The 10,052-nt window shown below is 43.8% G+C and overlaps 1 pseudogene; it reads right to left on the reverse strand.

Moving 5' to 3' along the window:
• Positions 1 to 497: 497 nt before the first annotated feature.
• Positions 498 to 9,744, reverse strand: LOC134426036 (cytochrome b-like; annotated as a pseudogene).
• Between the last annotated feature and the right edge of the window lie 308 nt (positions 9,745 to 10,052).

Here is a 10,052-nt window from a genome sequence, read left to right on the forward strand (position 1 = left end):
GATGGATGAGGGAATGGTGAATAGTGGGGATTTGTTGTCGGTCTGGTTGGTTTTCAGGGGCGTGGCTGTGTTGTATTCAGAGGGGGTGGGATTGCTTTTGATTGGGGGGTGAAGGTTGTTGTTGACTTTGTTTATGGTGTTGGAGCTTGTGCGGGGGTTGTCTCGGGGGGCAATTCGAGCTCTTTAGCGGTAGGGTCAGGAAGTAGTTTAGTTAAAAATGCCAGGTCTGGGAATTGGAGCAGAGGGTTTGAGTCCTTTCTTCCTGAGGTGGGTGGTGGGGTAACTGTAAGAAGGGGTTTAGTCTTCAATCTTTGGCTTACAAGACCAATGTTTTTATAAACTATTAGAGTTAATTAAAGTTTAAGTAGCTTGTTTTCTAGGGCGGCTGCAAGGGGGAACAGAACTAGAATGATTGTGAAGTATGTGAATGAGGCTAGTTGGCTGATGATGATGAAGGGGTGTTCTACTGGCTGGCTGCCTACTCAGGTTAGGATGAGGACGTTGGCTGGGGTGAAGTATTCTGGGTCACCTAGGAGGCTGAGGGAGAATAGGGCTAGTGACACAAGTAGGGAGAGCATTAGTACGAATCCTAGGATGTCTTTGATGGTGTAGGATGTCTTTGATGGTGTAGTATGGGTGGAAGGGGATCTTGTCACAGACTGAGGGAAAGCCTAGCAGGTTGTTTGAGCCTGTTTCGTGGAGGAAGGTGAGATGGACGAGAGTAAGGCATACGATGACGAAGGCAAGGAGGAAGTGGAGAGAAAGAATCGGGTCAGTGCGGGGTTGTCGACAGAGAACCTGCCTCAGGCTCACTTGACTAGTGTTTGCCCAATGTAAGGGATGGCAGAGAATAGGTTTGTGATTACTGTAGCTCCTCAGAATGATATTTGGCCTCATGGTAGGACGTATCCTACAAAAGCAGTTGCTATGAGGGTTAGGAGGAGGATGACTCCGATGTTTCAGGTTTCTTTGTTTAGGTATGTGTCGACAGAAGGAGACCAGGACATCAATTAGATCATCACAGGCTCAATTTTATTGATTAGTACAGCAGGTTAAATCCAGTTCATAATGAGCTTCATACATATTGCAGAAGTTGAGATCAGGATTGGTTAGTTACATATCCGCAACTACGCCTACTTCTGCATTCTTATGGTTATACTTTTGATACTTTCTACATATTCTCAGGAAGAATCTCTCTTCCCTATCCTCATGTTGCGGCAAGGGCATTCTGTCCTTGCCTGTCATTGGTCACTGACTGCTGACTTCTCATTTCTGCTTACTGACTGCTGACTTCCCTCTCTCAGCTTAACCAGCGGCATTATGTCAGCATGGCCTTTCTCAGCTAACCAACTATTAATAATATCCTCCACATTTCCCCCGTTTTCTTCTTGAGCAAGGAGATTAGTTTGGCAGGTTTTTGCTATTGTACAGCCGACCATGTTTTGAATACAGTTAAAGATACAAGGCAAAATAAGCAAAAACAGTAAAATTACACCCAGTAGTCCTATAGCATAGATCACAAGGTTCCTCAGCCATGGCCCAAGTCCTAAGCTTTTAAGCCATTCATCAATTCCTAAACCTTCTTCTTCCTTGAGACTGTGAAGTCCCTGTTGCAGTTCTTTTATCTTAGTGTGAATGGACACTGAGTGATCAGACAGATTCATGCAACACATTCCCTCAAACTCTTCACATCCATGCCCTTGTGCTAAGAGCAAAAAATCTACAGCAGCTCTATTTTGCAAAACAGCATGGTTAACACTTTGCACATCTGCGGTTAGCATATCTAAAATTTGTGATGTCTTGTTCAGCTCATCCTTTGCCCAGCATCCTAATTGTTTTGCTAAATTCATGGCTTTATTGGCAGATCCTCCTGGCAAGATAGTTGAAACCACCACTTGTTTGAATGTACCCCAAAACTGTGGATCTCCTATCTGGCTGCAGTCTAAGTCATGTATGCTACGTCTTTTCCTGTTTGAATTTTGACTCAGCTGCATTAGCAAGGACACATTAGGGTGAAATAATGACAATTTCCCCAAATAACAGGGTCCACCCTGTGGTTTGGCTGGTATACCATTCCACGCCCTGTCTCCACAAATCAAAAATATTCCTGTGGGTAATTTCATTGGTGCTGTGATATTTGTGCCATTACATTGACTGTAATACTGCTGAGAGAATTTACTCACATTCAGGGATGAATCTAGGGTGGCCCATGTTTCTTTAGGTTGGTTTAAATTCTGAGCATCCGAAAATTTGAAGCTTAACCATCCGCCAGCTGTAGTGTTAGACATACTGGCGTTTGTACTTCCAAAAAGATCCAATTCCTCAGGAGGAGAATGCAAAGAGGTGTTAAGTGATTGGATTAGTAAGCATTGACGATAGCCATCACTCTGACTTGCAGTATACCCTTGCTGTACTGGCAGTGTGATGTTTGACATGTTAGACATACATAAGGTTTGATTGTTTATCAAATTGCAAAATTCTCCAGGAGACCACACCAGAAGTCCTACCAGGCATGTTCGAAATGGGTTAGTGACTCCTCCAAGACTAAGACAAAGTGATGATTGGTTAGTTTGATTAGCAAGTGTCACCCATAAATTTTCTCTTGGTTGACTAAAGTGTGTTATTCCTACTGCTTCACTTGCTACAGCATTGAGCAGTATAACAAGAACAAACCTCATTTTTCTTTCTGCTTGCTTTGTTTTTCCTTTCTTCGTTGTCTTTTCCCTGGTTTGCTAGATTGTCTATTGTAAGGCTGAGTCAGTTTTTGAATATACTGATCTAACTCTAAATCAGCATCCTTGCTTACAGGTATAGCATGAGGTAAGTTTGAAGGCTCACTGATATCCTTACTCAGATGAGATCGTTCCCTTTTTTACCTTCCTTTTCTTATCTATCTTCAATCTTGCTGCTCCTAATTTCACTGGTCCTGCCACTTGCAAACTCAATTTTTGCAACTTTTCAATGCAGCAATCTAGTGCTCTATCAGGATTCCCCTTGAAGGGTCTTACAATTGAATGCTGTGTTAAAGGTACTAATTTCCTACACCTTATAGAAACTCTGCGTGACTTACTTTGAACCTTAATTGTATTCACAATACATTGTACCTCCCATCGATAATAAGCAAGAATTTTCTGTTCAGGAGACTCATAAAGATTTAAAGCTATATATGCATTTTGCCCTGTTTGTCTCCTTAATTCATCTTGCCAGCTTTTACCCCACGTGTGCTCATGTTCACAAGTGTGACACCACAAATCCCACAATAATGATTGTTCTATCCAAAAAGTTCTATCACAACCCTCACAACGTAGGGCTATCCAGGCAGCACAATGTGGATTGTGACAGTCAAGGCAATGTTCTTTCGCTAGACTTGTTAAGTGAAAATTTGATAATGAGTCAATAAAACCAATCAACTCCTGGGCTGTCCGGTAGTGATGTGTCAGTGCTCTGTCCACCGCTTTCGAGTACACCTTCAATTGTAACAGTAGTGGTCGTAGGACTAGAAGCAGTTTCTTCCCCAGTCGCTCCCTGTCCTCCTCCGTAAGGCGATCCACCAGAGGCTGCATCAAAAACAGGTTTAGTCCACTTAGCAGGCACCCACAAAGGCCCTGTAGGTGAGGAAACACAAAGATACCCCTGACCCCAATATAATACTTTTGCAGCTTTTTCCCATAATCCTGCACTCGGGTTCTTATACTTAACCCAGACCTCTGTTTCCTTAGTATTTTCCTGACTTAACCTTGGATGATGTTTAATTGCAGGAGGGGTATCGTCTTCCCCAAAAATACATAAATGGTTGATCACATACAGAACCTTAGCCAAACATGCTTGTGGGTGTCTCAAATCTTGATGTTTTTCAATATACTGCTTAAGGGTACAGTTTGCTCTTTCCACTATTGCCTGTCCAGTAGGGGAGTGTGGAATACCTGTCACATGCTTAACAGACCACTGATTCAAAAATTTCTGGACTCTAGCACGTACATAAGCTGGACCATTATCCGTTTTGATACTCTTTGGAACTCCCATAACAGTGAAACAACTTAACAGGTGTCTGATAACCTGTATAGCTTTCTGTCCTGCCTGAGCCATAGCCCATATGTAATGACTATACGTATCTATAGTGACGTGCACATGCTTGACTTTACCAAATCTAGCTATGTGTGTAACATCCATTTGCCATTTCTCATTTATTTCTAAACCTCGAGGATTAACCCCGATGCCTAGAATTATGATAACTACATGTTGGACATGCTCTAACAATGGCCTTGGCTTCTGACAAACTCAGCTCAAAGTGTTTTGCTAATCCTTTTGCATTTTGATGATATCTACTATGTGCTTCTCTGGCCAATGTATGCTTATCAATAGGGCAAGAATTATCAATGGGTAGGGTAACCAATTTATCTGCATGTTCATTCCCTTCTCCTAAACCTTCAGACCATTTATGACTCCTAATATGAATCACAGAATACGCTGCTTTTCTCTCCCGTAAAGCCTTCCTTAACTGTATCAGTAACTCATACAATCGTTTATTATTCATTTCTTTAATTGCTGCTTCCTCTATCCGTCTGACTACTCCTGCAACATACATAGAGTCTGTGACCACATTTAAAGCTTCCTGTAAGTTGGACACTGTCCATACTACTGCTAACAATTCCAGAGTTTGTAAGCTATCTGCAGGGTCTGCTGTGAGGAGTTGATGCTTCCATTGTCCTTTTTCTTGCCAGGTGACAGCAGCACGCCTTGATTTCTTTCCTGCATCTGTAAAAACTGTAATAGCTCCTTCTATGGGGTATTCTTCTCTCAAACGTTGAGTGATCCAGTTCCATTCTGTCATCCATTGCAAAACTCTAGGCACTAATTTGCTAGTCTCTACTTTAGCAGGTGACATCAATAATGCTTCCTGTAAATCCTTCGAATTAATCAAGTACCAGTCCAAGGTTTCTTTTTCCATAGGCAATCTAATAGTAGCAGGTTCTCTACCATCCACTTCAAGAATTCTGAGATGCCCCTTTTTAATTAATGCAGCCAATTGTTCGATTTTTGAAGATATTGTTTTCTTATGCTGTAGTGGTGGTGACAACAATTCCAACACCCGTATCTCCCCCGTTTTCTTTTGTAATTGAGAGAGAGCACCAAGCAAGGGGAGGGCTATTCCAAATAGTAAGATCAATGGGGTGATCGAGTTGTCGACGAGACACATACCCTTGCTGTACACAATTACTAATTTGCTGCAAAGCAAGATGATACTCCTTTGTCAGGTGTACAGGAGTAGCAGGGTCAACGCCCTTAACAAAGGCCGTAGGATTTCTAATAAATTATCTGGTATTCCCACAATGGGCTTCAGCCACTGTAAGTCTCCCAGCAACTTCTGTGCATCATGTAGAGTCTTAATGTCCAATTGTAATTCCAATTTTTGATGTATTACTATTTGGTCCGTCAAAGTCCATCCCAAATATTTCCAGGGCCTTGTAGTTTGAATTTTCTCTGTAGCAATAACAAGTGAATATGCAGCAAGTGTATTTTTAATGCTGTTAATCTGTAAAGAGGAGAATGGCTGTTGCTGTGCAAACAAAATATCATCCATGTAATGATATATTATAGTTACTGGCCATTTGCGACGTAGTGGCTATAATGCAGCTTCAACATAAAGCTGACATAAAGTGGGGGAGTTGCGCATGCCTTGCGGAAGAGACGTCCATTCAAATCTTTTATCCAGTTCTCCACGATTTATTGCCAGTAAAGTAAAAGCAAATCTCTTCATATCATCAGGATGCAGGCCAATAGTGAAAAAACAATCCTTTAGGTCAATAATTAAAAGTGGCCAGTGTTCTGGAATCATAGCTGGATTTGGAAGACCAGGCTGTAAGGCCCCATTGGTTCCATTTGGTCATTTACAGCCCTCAAATCATGTATCAAATGATATTTCCCTGATTTCTTTTTGATTACAAAAATAGGTGTATTCCAAGGGCTCATGGATAGTCGTAGGTGTCCCTTTGTATATTGTTCCTGTACCAATTCATGGGCATGCATAAGACTCTCCCCTTTTAATGGCCATTCCTTAACCATCACCGGTGTATCCGTTTTCCAGGTGAGTGGAATGGGGAAAGTCCAAGCAATGGCAATTACCCCAAAGGGTGCTAATTAATTAACACTACTCCCAATTGTGTTAAAATGTCCCTTCCATTTAAACAGGAAACTGTAGGAGGCAGTTGAACAATTGAAAACACAGCAGATACTTGTTGATTCTCAATGCACATAGACAAAAGCGGCGATCTGCTTCCAATGTAAATCCTCCTACTCCTGTGAGCATGTTTGATGATGGAAATAGGGGCCAATGTTGTGGCCACACTTCTGGAGAAATGATGCTGGTATCTGCTCCTGTATCCAATAATCCATAAAGGGTTATGCTTTGATGCCCATAAGTAATTTCAACCTTTTGCTTTGGTCTATTTTGTAAATCCACAGTCAGAAGTGTAACACCAGTAGAGCCAAAACCTTTTTCATTCCGTGTTTGCCCAGTAAATGATTGTATTCCCAATGTCATTTGAGATAGTGGTACCAATTGTGCGATGCGTTGTCCTTTTGTAATTTTAATCGGAGGATAAAGGGTGTAACCCATGATTTGTATTTCCCCTGTATAATCTGCATCAATAACACCAGTCAAAACACATAATCCCAACATAGTTGTAGAAGAACGTCCCAGCAATAATGCTCCACATGTTTGTCCATTTAATATAAGAGGACCCTTTACTCCAGTGGGTATCCTCTCAGGCCGGTTCGCCATTAGTGTGACGTCTACTGCTGCTGATAAGTCCAAGCCAAGGCTCCCTGTTGTTGCAGACAGGAGGTGGCAGCGATGTCACGGCAGCAGCTTGTGTCTGGGCGCAGCCCCCGTGATACGCGCTCCGCTGATGGTTTCCCGACCGGCGCCTACAAGCCGTAGAATCTTGGGAGCTGGATCGGCAGTGTTGACACCATATGCCAGTCGCTCGGCATGTTTGGTGTGTGTCCTTCATTGCCGCATCGGTAGCACTTGATGAATGGTTTCGAACCTCCTTGCGTGAATGCCAGTGAGCCGCTTCGGAGAGGAGCAAGAGCAGCTAGCACCTGATTCTGAGTAGACTCTGCTTGCTTTTGTAACCCTAATCCTAATTCCTTTAAGGCTTCTGCTATAAATGCCTGTGAAGCTGTTGGCATTAATGCCATTCTCTCTAATGCCTCCTCAATACTCCAATTTGCCCCTAAAGTAGCTAACACTCTTTGTGTTGCTGGATTGCTATTTTGTAAGCCCACTGCTTCAATAGTGCCCCCTTCATGTAGTCTGCAACCCCGGCCCGATCTATAGCAGTAGCTGCTCTATCGATAAAATTTCCAAATGATTCTTCTCTACCTTGTTTAATGCCCATATAAGCTGGTAACCCTCCTGGCTCTTTAACCATGTCTATTGCATCACGCACTAATCGCATAGACTCTCTAAGTTTATCTGCTCCCGATATCATCTGTGCCTCTGTACGTAAAAATGCCCCTAAGCCCATCAGCTCCTCTACTGTTACTCCATGTAATGGGTCTCCCTGGGCTCGTTGTACAGCAACCGACTGATTTACCAATGTGCATTAAACAATAACTTGCTTGCCAATGTGCATTAAACAATAACTGCTGATGCTGAGTGAATATCAACCGAATTATTCCTCTTAAATCATTAGGACATAAAACCTGAGTATTAAAAAGATAATCAAGCATTTGCCTAACAGGTTCACTTTTTACTCCAAACTGACTAACCGTAGAACGTAGCTGAGCTAACAACTTCCAATCTAAGGGAGTATATTCCGCTATATTATGCGTAAGGTTCCCCTGTGCATCATACTGTGGTGTGTATGTGACCGAACATGCAAGACTAGAAGCTACTTCCACCGCCTCGTCATCCCCCATTTGCATTACTTCTTTTGCCAAAGCAGCCCAAGCTTCCCTCCTCTGTTTAGCCATCTCCCCCCATAGATCACGGTGTGCCCCTGGGATGGGATCTGACTCTTTAAGGGTGCTATGCTGCTGGCGCTTCGGTACAGACACCGAGTTTTCGCACGGGGAAGGCAGTGGAGCAGAGGCTGGCTCGCGCGGGGGAAGCAGACCCCCGCTGGAGCCGACAGTGAAACCGGAGCCAACTCGAGTGGAGCTGGCTCGCGTGGGGGAAGCGGCCCCCCCGCTGGAGCCGGCTCGCGCGGGGGAAGTGGTCCCCCCGCCGAAGCTGTAACCGGAGCCGGCTCACTCGAGGGAAGCGGCGGAGGCAAAGCTAGCGGCGGAGGCGAAGCTGGCTTGCTCCCACCCCCACCATCCAACCCGCCTGAAGCTGACGGCGGAGGCAAAGCTGGCTTGCTCTTACCCCCACCATCCAACTAGCCCTCCCCCTCTGACAGGAAGGGTGCAGACGGTTCCACTGTGCCTATAGGAAAATCCTCCACACCACTTTGCTGGGGACTCTTAGGCATAAGTATCTTAGTTACAGAAGATGCCAGGGGATCATCCTCACGACCATACCCTATATTCCTCTTATGAGCTTCTGTCGCCCTTTCTGCTGCCTTTCTCTCAGATACCTGCTGAAGTAACGTGTTATACACCACCTGCCATAACTTCCCTAATTTCTTTGCTGACTTATCATCGTCTAACACTGTATCCCACAGTATTTCCTGTATGCGGATTAGCAAAGATACCTTTAGCATGGCCGTAAGCTAATAACCCTGGTAATTCCTTTTTTAAATCTATCCCTTTTATTCATCGCCGTTCTAAATACGCCGCGAATAAATCGTATGCCGCTTGCCTATCCATACCTATTAGTCAGCGCGCGCTGTAGCAGCTCTCCAGGCTCCTGCGACATGTATTTGCTTGATTCACTGTTGTGATCCTCAAGGGTGCTTCAAATTCCGGCACCGTCCCGGCTGCAAGGACCCAAACCCAACTTCCTTGACCGTGGCGTAATCCCCTTTTTCTTTTAATCCGAGAAAAAAGGACAGAGATTTGGCGTTGCCCACATTCTCCACCATTTGTCGATGGAAGGAGACCAGGACATCAATTAGATCATCACAGGCTCAATTTTATTGATTAGTACAGCAGGTTAAATACAGTTCATAATGAGCTTCATACATATTGCAAAAGTTGAGCTCAGGATTGGTTAGTTACATATCAGCAACTACGCCTACTTCTGCATTCTTATGGTTATACTTTTGATACTTTCTACATATTCTCAGGAAGAATCTCTCTTCCCTATCCTCATGTTGCGGCAAGGGCATTCTGTCCTTGCCTGTCATTGGTCACCGACTGCTGACTTTTCCTTTCAGCTTACTGACTGCTGACTTCCCTCTCTCAGTTTAACCAGTGGCATTATGTCAGCATGGCCTTTCTCAGCTAACCAACTATTAATAATATCCTCCACAGGTATGAGCCGTAGTAGAGTCCTCGACCGATGCATAGGTAGATGCAGATGAAGAAGAAGGAGGCTCCGTTTGTGTGGAGGTTGCGGATGAGTCAGCCGAATTGTACGTCTCGGCATATGTGAGCGACAGAGGAGAAGGCTAGATTTGTATCTGCTGTGTAGTGCATAGCTAGAAGACCTGTGACGATTTGAGTAATTAAGCAAACGCCTACTAGATACCCAAAGTTTCATCATGTTGAGATGTTTGATGGTGCTGGGAGGTCGATTAGGGTGTTGTTGATGATTTTGAGGATTTGGTGGTTTTTACAAAGGTTGAGGGTCATTGGTTATTTCTGTATGTGGCTATGAGGATGATGAGAATGGATAAGGTGAATGATCCTAAGTAAGCTTTGATTAGGCCTGAGTGGAGGGTGGTGGCAGTTTTGGTTGCTATTAGTTGTAGGCTGACTAGCCCCTCTGGACCTAGTATTTTGTATCAGGAGAGGTCAATTAGGTGGGATGCGATGTTTTCTCCTCCTTTGAGGAAGTTGGTTATACTTAGGCAGTGGGTTAAGGGGTAAAAGTATCCTAGGGATGTTGAGAAGTTTTAGAAGGGAGCTTGTTTTGTGAGGATCAGTGTTTGGTCTATTTT

This window comes from Melospiza melodia, chromosome 17 (assembly GCF_035770615.1).
Source record: "Melospiza melodia melodia isolate bMelMel2 chromosome 17, bMelMel2.pri, whole genome shotgun sequence".
NCBI lineage: Eukaryota > Metazoa > Chordata > Aves > Passeriformes > Passerellidae > Melospiza > Melospiza melodia.